This window comes from Henckelia pumila, chromosome 1 (genome assembly GCF_033568475.1).
Source record: "Henckelia pumila isolate YLH828 chromosome 1, ASM3356847v2, whole genome shotgun sequence".
NCBI classification, from domain to species: Eukaryota; Viridiplantae; Streptophyta; class Magnoliopsida; order Lamiales; family Gesneriaceae; genus Henckelia; species Henckelia pumila.
Window position 1 is genome coordinate 15,040,542 of NC_133120.1, and position 15,611 is coordinate 15,056,152.

Here is a 15,611-nt window from a genome sequence, read left to right on the forward strand (position 1 = left end):
GTGCGGCCTAGGAACAAGATTTCAAACATTATTGCATTTAAACTCATTCAACTCATCTTGCATAGCAATAATCCAAGAATCATCTAATAAAGCATCATCAATACACTTAGGTTCAACATGCGAAACAAAAGCAAGATGATTGCAAATATTATTAAGAGAAGAACGAGTGGCTACTCCCTTCGAAGGACTTCCGATGATAAGATCCATTGGGTGATCTTTGTGAAGCGTCCAATCCTTCGGAAGTGATGTTTCCTCAACGGAAACATCTATATCATTTAGGCTTGAGGAAGCCAACTCTTCTTCGAGTAATTCTGCATCATCAATGTTAGTGCGAACAATAGTAGACATAGATTCATAAAAAATAACATGCATAGATTCTTCAACAAGTAAAGTGCGTTTATTAAAAACTCTATAGGCCTTACTTGAGGTAGAATATCCGAGAAAGATACCTTTGTCGGATTTGGCATCAAATTTGCCAAGGTTGTCCTTACCATTGTTATGTATGTAGCATTTGGAACCGAAAGCTCGAAAGTAAGAAATTTTAGGCTTTCTCCCTCACCATAATTCATATGGAGTTTTCTTGAGAATTGGCCTTATTGATACGCGATTGATAATGTAACAGGCAGTGTTCATTGCTTCAGCCCAAAAATATTTTGGTAGAGAATGCTCACATATCATGGTCCTCGCAATCTCCACAAGTGTCCTATTTTTCCTCTCAACGACCCCGTTTTGTTGAGGAGTCCTAGGACAAGAAAAATTATGACCGATGTCTTTCTCTTCACAAAAGTTTGAAAAACTCTCATTTTGAAATTCAGTTCCGTGGTCACTACGGATCTGCTTTATTGAAAGATTTTTCTCATTCTCAACACGTTTCATAAAAGTTTTAAAATAATCAAAGGCATCATTTTTGTGGGCTAAAAACAATGTCCACGTGAATCGTGAGAAATCATCCACAATGACAAATGCATAAAGCTTCCCTCCTAGGCTAGCGTTCCTCGAGGGACCACATAGATCTAGGTGAAGAAGTTCAAGGGGCATAGAAGTTGATATAAAATTTTTGCTTTTAAAAGATTCCCTTGTATGTTTGCCAAGCTGACATGCATCACAAATAGAATCTAATTTTAAATTGAGTTTTGGCATACCAAAAACTAAATCAAGTTTAAAAAGTTTTTCTATGGTACTAGGACCAACATGACCTAGTCGTCTATGCCAAAGAATGTTGTCATCAACATTCAAGGATACAAGGCTTTTAATATTTGATAAAGATAAATTGTTTAAAGAAACCTTGTAAACATTTTCACTTCTATATCCTTTGAAATTTATGGATTTGTCAGTCGTGAGTGATATAGTGCAGTGTTGGGGAGTGAATTTGACTTCATAACCTCTATCGCACAATTGACTTATGCTTAGTAGATTATGTTTAAGCCCTTTCACTAGGAGTACATCATCAATCAAGCAAGATTTAGATATACCTATTGAGCCGATTCCTTCGATTACTCCTTTGCTGTTGTCTCCAAAAGTGACAGTTCCCTTCTCCTTTGGTTTGACTGATTGAAGTAGCTCTTTGTTCCCCGTCATATGTCTAGAACATCCACTGTCTCGATACCATATGCTAGGGAGAACAATTTTCCTATTTCCCTACAAGAAGAGATTTTGGTACCCTTTAGTTCTTTTGGGTCCACAGTGTTAGAAAAGAATAATACAAAACAGATTTCCAAGAGTTCAGTCTCTCATAGAGACATCATCGCCACTTTCTAAGAGTGCTCCCAGTAGTAGGTAGGGCTATGCCTCTTTAAAAACCTATTTTCTTGGACAGAGCAGCGTTCATCAGGAAGACCAGTCACATCAAGGCAATTTAAACCGGTCTATGATGAACTCCCTTAGATCATGATCTCATAATGTCAACTGATGAGTTGTTAAGTACTCTTAGGCCTCCATTTCATATAGCTCTTTTTATCATATTGATATTTTAAGGATCTACACTTATGTCTAGCATGTCCTATTTTACAACAGTAAGAACATGCAGGGGGTGATCTCATTTTTGCTTTAGCAATTAGACTAGTGAAATCTATAGATTTCTTACCATACCCTATTCCACCCTTATCAAAACTACATTTTTGCATGCTTAGTAAATTATTCAAGTTATTACTACTTACATTGAATTTATCAAAAGATTTCTCTAAGTGAGCTATGTCATCCTTTAATCTTAGGTTTTCATGCTCCTTAGTTTCTAATTCATGTTTGAGTTTTCTATTTTCTTTTCTAAGAGATTTAGCCATATCAAACATGTTTTTATATGCATGTAGTAGTTCGTCATAGGAAGGTACCTCATCATCGTCGTCGGAGACGATGTCTGTTGGAAAACTGGCGAGTTCCCAGACCAATAGCGATTGATACCCGGTGCAGCGGAAGTTTAAAAATTTTTCATGGAACGTTTCCATGGTATGGGTATCAACCGTTCATCGATTGAATTACGTGTGTGTAAAATTTAAATAACAATTAAATAAATTTTACCTCAAATCTCGCAACGAGATTAATGGACACCAACAGAACAATTCTGCTCTTGTTGTCTCTCCCTGGAACCGATGAACGCCTTCAATCAGGTCCACGAACAGAGGTTTAATCCCTCTGATAGATTGCACTAGAAAATCTATCAGAAGTTTTCTGCGAAGAGAATACACGAATTTGATTCGTTATTCCTGACTGCAATTCAAAATCACAGACCGGAATTTCTCGGGCAGAGTGAAGGGGGGCGGCCGAAATATGTTTGAGAGAGAGGGTAGGGTTTTCGAAAATTGCTCTCAAAATAATGACCTGTTGTGTGTAATTTCTGTACTGAAATAACTTATTTATAATGCAGGCCACTAACACCTTAGGGCCCATTAGTCATAAGCTGGGGCCCGACAAGCAAAGCCCGCTCGTTCAGAAATTAATATAAAATTCATCGTGACTCCGATTGATGAAACGATTTCACCAATGTGCACAGAAACCATTTCTGCACGTTTTAAAGTCAAAATAAATTTTCCTGAATCCGAATTCAGTGGTTTCCAAAAATGTCCATCCCTATGTCATTTTAGGAAATCCTACTCCCTTACTCTTATTTAAGAAGTCCAACTCCTTAGTTCATTAAATTTAACTCTTTAAATTTAACTATCTCAACGGGGATTAAAACTCCATTACACTGTGTGACCCTCAATGGTTCAGGGATACAGCTAGCCGTGGGCTCACAACTCCTTGTGACTCGGAACAACACTTTCCGACTTGCCCAACGAATCATGGTAAAGCGCCTAGCAACATCGCCCCATGATTCCCTAGGTATCACTGATAGTGCCTACAAGAACCAGTAGATTTTGGTTAGCGTACAGTACGGTCCCTTCATCCATATATCCCGATCGAATCAACAACCATTGGTATATCGAGAGTCGCTCAAGATTCGATAACTATGCAATGCATCTTGAAGATCAAATTAGTGACATCGCATGTGCTACTAAGAAACCATTTCTTAAATCACATCAAGTACTCTGGCCAGAGATTTGTCACACTAATATCTCCTCAGATCGCATAGGATATCCACACTCGCAAGTATGTGGTGAATCCTTGACAACAATGCATTGACTCCTATATGTGTCGTAACTGTACCCAATCTCGACACCTGATGACCCCCTCAGAGTCGGTAAACGAGTCAAAGCACAGTACTAGCATATAGAGTCTCCATGATGTTTCAAGTCGTAAGGACTAATGGTGTACAACCAAAACCGCGGACTTTATCCACTCGATAAGTGATAACCACTTGGAAAGTCCGGATAGGGTAGTTCGACTATTCATCCTATGAATATCCATTTGCATGCTTCGAACATCTCCATGTTCCCTACCAATGAAACGTGGTACTCCGCATCGCAAATGCTAGTCTCAAACTCGAGCGATCCTTATCCTTATTATCGGACGGCTCAATCGACTAGGAACGGTTTTAGAATATACAGTGACTATAAGATGTATTTCATGATAGACATCTCCATGTTCTACCACATCTTACATACACTATAGTATATTCAAGGTCTTTATCAAAACAACAATAGTATATCATAATATAACAATATGAAGTAATATAAAGTCATTGCCATAAAAGTGTAAATAATATTAAACAAAAGACTGTTTATACAAAGAGTCAACAAAGCCCATAGCCACACAGTTGGCTCACTGGGCACCCACTCTTACAATCTCCCACTTGCCCTATAGCCAACTAGTCATACTACGTAGACCCATTGCTTCGCGATGTTTGTCAAACAATGGTCCTGGCAAAGGCTTAGTAAGTGGATCAGCGATATTGTCTGCAGAGGCCACTCGTTCGACACTGATGTCTCCTCTTTCCACAATCTCCCGGATTATGTGGTATTTCCTCAGTACGTGTTTGGATCTTTGATGAGACCTTGGTTCCTTTGCTTGAGCAACGGCACCCGTGTTGTCGCAGTACACCGGGACTGGACCAACAAATTCAGGAATGACGCCCAACTCTTGGACGAAATTCCTCATCCAAACGGCCTCTTTAGCAGCAGCTGATGCTGCAATGTATTCAGCCTCAGTGGTGGAATCCGCTGTGGTGTCCTGCTTGGAACTCTTCCAAGAGACAGCACCGCCATTGAGCATGAACACAAATCCAGAGGTTGACTTCGAGTCATCCACATCACTTTGGAAGCTAGAGTCGGTATAGCCTTCCAGTTTGAGTTCTCGTCCTCCATAAACCATGAACATATTCTTAGTCCTTCGCAAGTACTTAAGAATGTCCTTCACGGCTTTCCAATGCATCTGACCAGGATTAGACTGATATCTGCTCGTGACACTCAGAGCAAATGCTACATCCGGTCTGGTAGATATCATCCCATACATGATACTACCTATAGCTGACGCATATGGTACATGTGTCATATTCTCTATCTCTGCATCAGTCTTGGGACACATAGACTTGGATAGAGAAACTCCATGACACATGGGTAGATGTCCTCTCTTGGACCCATCCATTGAAAACCGTTTCAATATGGTATCGATGTAGGTTGATTGAGTGAGTCCTATCATTCTCTTAGATCTATCCCTATAGATCTGTATCCCAAGAATGTAGGATGCCTCACCCAAATCCTTCATCGAAAATCTACCTGATAACCATATCTTTGTTGACTGCAACATCCCTACATCATTCCCAATGAGTAGGATGTCATCAACATAAAGTACTAAGAATGTCACAGCATCCTTAACTACTTTCTTGTACACGCAAGGTTCCTCCGGGTTCTTGATGAAACCAAAGTCTTTAATTGTTTCATCAAATTTCTGGTTCCAACTTCTTGATGCTTGTTTTAGACCATAAATTGATCTCTGAAGCTTGCATACCTTATGCTCGCTTCCCATGGATGTGAACCCCTCAGGCTGCTTCATATAGATTTCTTCCTTAATGTCTCCATTAAGAAAAGCAGTCTTCACATCCATCTGCCATATCTCATAGTCATACCATGCAGCTATGGCAATTAGGATTCTTATGGACTTGAACATTGCGACTGGTGAAAAGGTTTCATCATAGTCAACTCCTTGCCTTTGAGTATAACCTTTCGCCACCAATCGCGCCTTGTAAGTCAATATCTTACCATCAGGCCCAAGCTTTCTTTTGTAGATCCATTTACACCCTATTGGAACAATTCCATCGGGAGGATCCACTAAAGACCAGACTTGGTTAGTATGCATCGAATCCAATTCTGACTGCATAGCTTCAAGCCATAAATTCGAATCCGCATCAGAAATTGCTTCCTTGAAGCTTCTTGGATCACATCCAATGTCGGGTTCATCTTGACCCTCTTCAAGAAGAAGACCATATCGAACTGGAGGTCTAGAAGTCCTCTCGGATCTTCTAGGTGCAGGCGTGTCCAGCAATGGTTCCTGAGGTGTGGGATCGTTATTTTGTATTTCGGGTTCTTCTCGAACTTCTTCGAGTTCCATCATCTCGCCTTTCTTATCCAATAAGAACTCCTTCTCCAAGAAGGTGGCATTCCGTGAAACAAACACCTTTGTTTCAGCAGGATAATAGAAATAATATCCGATTGAATTCTTCGGATACCCCACAAAATAACACAAGCTGGATCGACTATCCAACTTATCTCCCACTGTCCGCTTCACGTAAGCAGGACATCCCCAAATCCTCAAGTATGAATACTTAGGAGCTTTGCCATTCCATAACTCGTATGGTGTTTTGTCCACTGCTTTAGTGTGGACGTTATTCAACAACAATACCGCCGTTTCAAGCGCATAGCCCCAAAACGAAGGTGGAAGCTCAGTGAAGCTCATCATGGATCGAACCATGTCCAACAAAGTTCGATTACGACGCTCCGATACACCATTAAGCTGTGGTGTCATAGGAGGAGTCCACTGAGAGAGAATCCCATTCTCTTTTAGATAGTCCAAAAACTCGGTACTCAAGTATTCTCCACCTCGATCCGATCGAAGTGCTTTAATACTTTTACCTAGCTTGTTTTCTACTTCAGCCTTGAATTCTTTGAACTTTTCAAATGCTTCAGACTTATATTTCATTAAATATAAATACCCATACCTAGAATAATCATCAGTAAAGGTAATGAAGTAGGTGTGGCCATGTTGAGTCCCTACTCTAAATGGACCACAAACATCTGTATGGATCAAATCCAACAGATTTTGACTACGTTCAGGCTTCCCCTTAAAAGGAGATTTAGTCATTTTCCCTTTTAGGCAGGATTCACAAGTATGTAGAGAGTTAATATCAGACATATCAAACATGCCCTCTCCCACTAGCTTGTTCATCCTCCTTGAGGAAATATGACCTAGTCTAGCGTGCCAAAGGTTTGCCGGGTTTTGACTATCGATTTTCCTTTTGTTTGTTGTCGCCGGTTTGTCAATACAATTTACTGGAACGTCTTTTAGTTTTAGATTGTATAGATCGTTTTCAAGTTGTCCATTTCCAATTAAACATTCATTCTTGTAAATATTGCAAATCCCATTCACAAAATTACAAGAATAACCATCTCTATCAAGCATAGAAATAGAAATAATGTTTTTAATTAAATCTGGCACATATAAAACATCTCTTAACAATAATTTAAAACCGTTCTGCAAAATTTAAATAAATATTTCCCATAGCTATGGATTTAACTCTAGAACCATTCCCGAGCCTTGACTGGGTCTCACCCATCCTTAGCCTATTACTTCTTATCATCATTTGCAACTCATTGCAAATATGAGATCTACATCTGGTATCCAATACCCAAGAAGTAGTATTAAAAATATTTATTTTAATGTATAACATACCCTTTGCAGTTCGCAACTGCTCGAGGTATTCCTTGCAGTTACGTTTCCAATAACCGGGTTTCTTGCAGTGATGGCAAACTTGTTTAGACTTGTCCAATTTTGTATGTAACATTTTGCCTTGAGATCATGGTCCAACCATTTCTCTAGTTACATCAGCCGGGGCTGTTTTCGGAGAAGCCTTTTCTAACACTTAGAAAATCTTTTCCGAACTTAGGACAATCTTAACTTATGGAATCATTCTGTGTTTGTTTGCGCCAATAAGTTTGTTTTGTTGGAGAACAGAAACATGTGGATTACTGAGAAAAACAGACAATTATCGATGATTGTTTAAATAATTTACTAAGACATAAAATTGGCGAATTTTATTTTATGAATCTCACTCCCACTATTTTAACGATTTCACCACCCTCTAGTGAAAACGGGAAACTTTTTCCTTAGTGAGAACATGGAGTCCAATTGACAAACTTATGGTCCCGAATAATATCAGCCAACCATAATTCTCAAAAGGTAGAGCCCAATTGCTTCCAAAGCAACCCCCATGTATTTACCTCATGTCCAATAAGGGCCCAATAATATGACGCCGTTTAAAGTGACATGTCAAGATGACCCATCAATATTAAGTTGTGATGGACGGTCGCCATGTGGATCCCCCAATAATATGAGCCGATCCCATGGGAGTTCCACCCAACTTACAACATTTGTCGATCCAATGTACAGCTTTCCGACGGACGGGCCCCCCCAATAATATGAGCCGGACCGTATCCGCGGGTAGCATCACATACATTGACCGTTGATGGAAGGTAGGAACATTTAAACAATATTTAAATTTCCTTTATTTATCTTGATATAAATTTTAAATCATATTTAAAATGAGGGATTTTATTTATAAAAATATTTGTCTCATCATTTTTAATTTATTGCATGCATTGCCGGATTCACGCAATTTATGTCTAAACATGCATACAATCATAATATCACATATTATATAGGATGATCGATTCCATTTCTAATTGACCCGTGGTTGCCAATCACGGGTCTTAGTCCAATCCTAGGTAATATGCAGTATGCAAATGCAATCCTATTACATATGCTTCCAATTTACATTTCTTCAGTCTTCATTGTCTGCTGGACCCACCATCTTCAAATCTTGATCTCCCACTAAATCTAATGTATTTACAATTAAATAACAATGACAAGTAGGGGATACATTTTTAGGGGTGGGAACGGGCTATAAACCAAGCCCACTTTTATTACATATGACATTCATATCGGGCCATAAACCAGGCCCATTAATAAAACCAACAACAATAAAGACAAAATGTAAATTCCTAACATACACCTACAAAATTGGTCATGGCAATCGATCATCCTTATCCAATAACATTTAATTCAAAATTAATTTATTGGATAACATGCTGTGGCAATTCAAATTTAAACAAGATAAAATCATATTTTATATATAAAATCACATTTCACATATAAAATCATATTTTATCTCCATATCAAATAAAATCATTTTTTATCTATAAAATCCAATTTTACAAATAAAATCATATTTTATCTAATATATCATAAGATCATATCTTATCATCAATTGTACCAAAATAATTGATTTCAAAATTCAATTTACGGATAAAATATTAAAATTTTCCAAAAATTCAAATTTATCCAAAATCAATTTTAAAATTTACGGACTCGAACAATTCGATCCGAAATCTCGTGAACCAATCAAAAACAATTTTTGACCGGACCAAAAATAAAATTTTAAATATTAAAATTAATAAAAAATTAAAAATTAATTTTTCCCGCGGGCCACCCGGGACACTCCCGGGTTGGCCCGCACACGGGGCGCGGGCCGGGGGCAGCCCGGCTGCCCCCTTAGGGCAGCGCCTGGCGCCGCCCCTGGGCGGCGCCGTGCGCTGCCCTGGGCGGCGCCGAGCGCCGCCCTGCGCAGCGCCCAGCGCTGCGCTGGGCAGCGCACAGCGCTGCCCTGGGCGGCGCCGTGCGCGCCGCCCTGGGCGGCGACGGTCGCCGCCTTGGGCGGCGCTGTGCGCCCCCTTTGGGCGGCGCCGTGCGCCGCCCGGGGCAGCAACAATTGCTGCCCCACCGGGCAGCGATCCAATCGCTGCCCGGGTTTTGCCCCGAAAAAATTCTTTTTTTTATTAAAAATATTTATTTTGTTTCATAAACCGAGACTCAAAAATTTTGTACAATTGATTATTCAATCGATTGATCTGAGCAACCTGGCTCTGATACCACTGTTGGAAAACTGGCGAGTTCCCAGACCAATAGCGATTGATACCCGGTGCAGCGGAAGTTTAAAAATTTTTCATGGAACGTTTCCATGGTATGGGTATCAACCGTTCATCGATTGAATTACGTGTGTGTAAAATTTAAATAACAATTAAATAAATTTTACCTCAAATCTCGCAACGAGATTAATGGACACCAACAGAACAATTCTGCTCTTGTTGTCTCTCCCTGGAACCGATGAACGCCTTCAATCAGGTCCACGAACAGAGGTTTAATCCCTCTGATAGATTGCACTAGAAAATCTATCAGAAGTTTTCTGCGAAGAGAATACACGAATTTGATTCGTTATTCCTGACTGCAATTCAAAATCACAGACCGGAATTTCTCGGGCAGAGTGAAGGGGGGCGGCCGAAATATGTTTGAGAGAGAGGGTAGGGTTTTCGAAAATTGCTCTCAAAATAATGACCTGTTGTGTGTAATTTCTGTACTGAAATAACTTATTTATAATGCAGGCCACTAACACCTTAGGGCCCATTAGTCATAACCTGGGGCCCGACAAGCAAAGCCCGCTCGTTCAGAAATTAATATAAAATTCATCGTGACTCCGATTGATGAAACGATTTCACCAATGTGCACAGAAACCATTTCTGCACGTTTTAAAGTCAAAATAAATTTTCCTGAATCCGAATTCAGTGGTTTCCAAAAATGTCCATCCCTATGTCATTTTAGGAAATCCTACTCCCTTACTCTTATTTAAGAAGTCCAACTCCTTAGTTCATTAAATTTAACTCTTTAAATTTAACTATCTCAACGGGGATTAAAACTCCATTACACTGTGTGACCCTCAATGGTTCAGGGATACAGCTAGCCGTGGGCTCACAACTCCTTGTGACTCGGAACAACACTTTCCGACTTGCCCAACGAATCATGGTAAAGCGCCTAGCAACATCGCCCCATGATTCCCTAGGTATCACTGATAGTGCCTACAAGAACCAGTAGATTTTGGTTAGCGTACAGTACGGTCCCTTCATCCATATATCCCGATCGAATCAACAACCATTGGTATATCGAGAGTCGCTCAAGATTCGATAACTATGCAATGCATCTTGAAGATCAAATTAGTGACATCGCATGTGCTACTAAGAAACCATTTCTTAAATCACATCAAGTACTCTGGCCAGAGATTTGTCACACTAATATCTCCTCAGATCGCATAGGATATCCACACTCGCAAGTATGTGGTGAATCCTTGACAACAATGCATTGACTCCTATATGTGTCGTAACTGTACCCAATCTCGACACCTGATGACCCCCTCAGAGTCGGTAAACGAGTCAAAGCACAGTACTAGCATATAGAGTCTCCATGATGTTTCAAGTCGTAAGGACTAATGGTGTACAACCAAAACCGCGGACTTTATCCACTCGATAAGTGATAACCACTTGGAAAGTCCGGATAGGGTAGTTCGACTATTCATCCTATGAATATCCATTTGCATGCTTCGAACATCTCCATGTTCCCTACCAATGAAACGTGGTACTCCGCATCGCAAATGCTAGTCTCAAACTCGAGCGATCCTTATCCTTATTATCGGACGGCTCAATCGACTAGGAACGGTTTTAGAATATACAGTGACTATAAGATGTATTTCATGATAGACATCTCCATGTTCTACCACATCTTACATACACTATAGTATATTCAAGGTCTTTATCAAAACAACAATAGTATATCATAATATAACAATATGAAGTAATATAAAGTCATTGCCATAAAAGTGTAAATAATATTAAACAAAAGACTGTTTATACAAAGAGTCAACAAAGCCCATAGCCACACAGTTGGCTCACTGGGCACCCACTCTTACAATGTCATCACTTTTAGCCATGAGGCAGATGTTGGCTTCCTCCTCGTCATCGTCGCTATCGCTCCAAGTGGCTAGAAGTGCTTTCTTCTTTCCCTTGTCAACTTTCTTCTTAAGAGGACACTCATTTGCATAGTGGCCTTGTTGTTGACAGTTGTAGCAAGTAACTTCCTTATCCGGCTTCTTTTGTAATTTGTTTCCTCGCATGAATCGTTTGAACTTTCTTGCGAAGAGCGCCATATCATCATCTTCTTTGGATTGGCTAGATAGAGCAATCCCTTTTGCCTTGGTATCTTCTTTCTTTAATTCCTTCCTTGTTGATAATTCCAGCTCATGGGTTTTTAGAGTCCCATGTAGTTGATCAAGATCGTAGGATGCGGTGTCGCCTTTGTTTGACTCGATGATGGCCGTCCTCTTGGCATCCCACTCCTTGGGTAAGGCGCGTAGAGCTCTCCTCCGCACTTGTTTGGTTGGATATTGTTCCCCGAGTTGGGCTAGCTCATTGATAATTTGAGTAAGCCTTCGGAACATAGTATCTACATCTTCGTTTGATTCCATCTCGAATGTTTCATATTTGAGTTGGAGTAGATCGATCTTCGTCTCTTTGACTTGATTAGTCCCTTCATGGCATATCTCCAACTTGTACCATATCTCTTTAGCTGATGAACACATTGAGATCCGGTTGTACACATTTATATCTAAGGAAAAATGAAGAATATTCATGGCTTTAGCTTTTTGAGAAATTAATCGCATGTCCTCCTTGGAAAAGTCGTCCATTCCCTTGGGAATTTTGACACCCTCAACCTCTTTAGTAGGTATGTAGGGACCTTTCACAGTAACATTCCAAAGATCATAATCTACGGATTGGATATATAGGGACATTCGGTTTTTCCAATATCCGTAGTTTATGCCATTGAAAAGAGGAGGACGATTTGTTGATTGCCCTTGAGCATAGTCGCTCGCTAGATTTGCCATAGAGCCTTTTTGAAAATATTTTGTAAATAGGTGGCTCTGATACCACTTGTTAGAACCTAATGGGGGGGGGGGGGGATTTAGGTTCTATTGACAACTTTAGCAATTTAAAGCAATTATGCAAGTACGCAAGCGGAAGACTTAAAGCAGTTAATAATAAGTGCGGTAAATAAATGCGTAATGTAAATAAATCAGTAAAAGGGATAAGAGATGTTTATGGAAGTTCGACGATAAATCGTCTACGTCTCCCCTTCTTGGTTAAGATCGATTAACCAAGGATCCACTAGCACTTCAACGTCTTGGCCTTGATGGCTCCAAGGATAGCCGTACAACTCAACACGATCACCGCGCCGATACAACTCGAACACTTGGCCTTAAGGGCTCCAAGGATAGCCTCAACACAACACACTTGGCTTCACACTCAAGTTCTTACAATGATAGCACAACACACTTGGCTTCACACTCAAGTGCTTACAAATATAGCACAACACACTTGGCTTCACACTCAAGTGCTTACAATAATAGCACAACCAACTCACAAACTATTTTTACAAACACTCTCAAATATATCACACAAACACTTTGATAGTGAGAAATTGCTTGCAAAGGAGACAAGAGATGAGTTGGGATGTCTCCAAATGAACTTGGATGGCCTCTATTTATAGTTGTAAAAGATTTGAATCTGATTTGAGTGCTTGGAGCGTGTGTTAAGAAGTCAAGGAGAGACAAAAAGTGTTCGGCGCCGCTGCCATCTTTTTCCCAGCACTGAGCGGATTTTGTGGAAAAATCATATCTTCCAATCTAACCGTTGGATTGATCTGAAATTTGAACTAAAGCTTTAAAACATCTAGATCTTCATTTTGAACTGTGGAGATTTTATTTAAACAAGTCAAACATTTCCAGTAAATTTTGGAAGTCGCTTCATCATGTTTTCGAACCTGTTCTATGCAACAAATTTGAAAAATTCATATCTCTTAATCCATCCGTTGGATTGACCTGAAATTTGGACAGAAGCTTTATAAAATCATAATACTGAATCGGATTTGTGGAGATTTGATTTCAATTTCTCAAACATTCCCAGTTATTTTCTGAAGTCGAATCTTTATGGTTTCATTCCTTGCAGAAGTGGGTACTGTGCAACATATATGGAAAAACTTCATATCTCTCATTCTAGCCGTTGGATTGCTCTCAAATTTGGACAGTACTTGTAAAACTTCTTTATCTAGATTATGACTGGTAGAGATCCGATTTGGAGTCATAGAAAATTTCCAGTAATTTTCGAAAGTTGCTGCTCCATACTATGGCTTCTTCTTGTCTTTTTCTAAATATCTCTTAACAATGTTCCATGACATCCACATAACATTGTGTCCATTATATGAGCAAATTGAGACTTCACAAATACATTGATAGCTTCAAAATAACTTCCAATAATTTATTTGTCAATAAATCTAATCTTCAAAATCTCACTTTAAATGGTTAGTAACAATTAACCGAGTTTTGTAATCATCAAAACATAATATTATGAGACTTGTTAATGCATTAAAAACATTAATCTCATAACACAAGATTTGTATGCGTTTAAGGCGTAACAATCTCCCCATTTTTTATGATCACAAAACTTGGTTAAATAGGAGAAATAAATGTACAATATTAAATAAATAATTTAAATTTGCACAATATAAGTGCATGAATAAAACTCCCCCTAAATTAAACAATTAGTGAAGAAGAGTTTGTTTATCAAATAACCGATTTTATTCTTCATGCATTTAACCATACTAACTCTCCCCTTTAGTTAAAGTATTTAACCAAACTAATTCTCCCCTTTTTTGTGATAATCAAAAAGACTGGAAAAGTATGCAAAAACATGAGAATTGAAATATGATTTCTAAAATGCAACACATAAATTTCATATAAATAACAAAATATGAGCGTATAATATTGAATAAATACAATTAATTTGTATTATCCAAAATTAAGTTGCTCGAATTTTATATTATGCTCCTCCTTAATATGTCATTATCTTTAGAATATGTCAACAAGTGATTACAACTCAATCATGCCAAGTTCACCACGCAAACGAATAAAAGTATTTTCATCTAGTGGTTTTGTAAAAATATCGGCAATTTGATTTGTCGTGTCAACATATTGAAGTTCAACTTCATTTTGTTCGATGTGATCACGAATAAAATGATGACGAATGTCAATATGTTTGGTGCGCGAATGTTGAATCGGATTCTTTGTTAGACATATGGCGCTTGTGTTGTCACAGAAAATAGGAATTTTTGAAAAAGAGACGCCATAGTCGAGCAATTGATGCTTCATCCAAAGAATTTGCGCACAACAACTACCAGCAAACATATATTCGGCTTCGGTCGTTGACAACGCAACACAATTTTGTTTCTTTGAAAACCAAGAAACTAAACAGTTTCCTAAAAAGAAACAAGTTCCACTAGTGCTTTTACGGTCCACCTTATATCCACCAAAGTCGGCATCACAATATGCTTTTAAATCTAAGAAAGAATTTTTCAAATACCACAAGCCGAGATTTGGAGTATTTGAAAGATATTTGAAAATGCGTTTTAAGGCGAACAAATGTGATTCCTTTGGACATGATTGAAATCGTGCACACAGGCAAACACTAAACATAATGTCCGGTCTACTAGCAGTAGCATATAATAAGGAGCCAATCATACTACGAAAGGAAGATTGATCTACAGATTTACCATTTTCATCCTTGTCGAGTCTGATTGCTGTGCTCATTGGTGTAGAAGATGATTTTGTGTTCTCCATTCCAAACTTTTTTAGAATCTCCTTGATGTATTTGCTTTGGTTCACAAAGAACCCATCCTTGCACTGTTTGATTTGTAATCCGAGGAAATAGTTAAGTTCCTCCATCATACTCATCTCGAAGTGTTCCTGCATCAACTTAGAGAATTCTTGACAAAGAGTTTCATTAGTAGAACCAAAAATTATGTCATCAACATAAATTTGCACAATTAATAAATCATCTTTGTCATGTTTGGTAAACAAAGTAATATCAATCTTTCCTCTTGAAAAATCATTTGAAATCAAGAAAGTAGACAATTTATCATACCAAGCTCTAGGAGCTTGTTTCAATCCATACAAAGCTTTGTTTAATCTATACACATGATCAGGCAGTAAAGCATCAACAAAGCCATCAGGTTGTTCAATATAAACTTCTTCT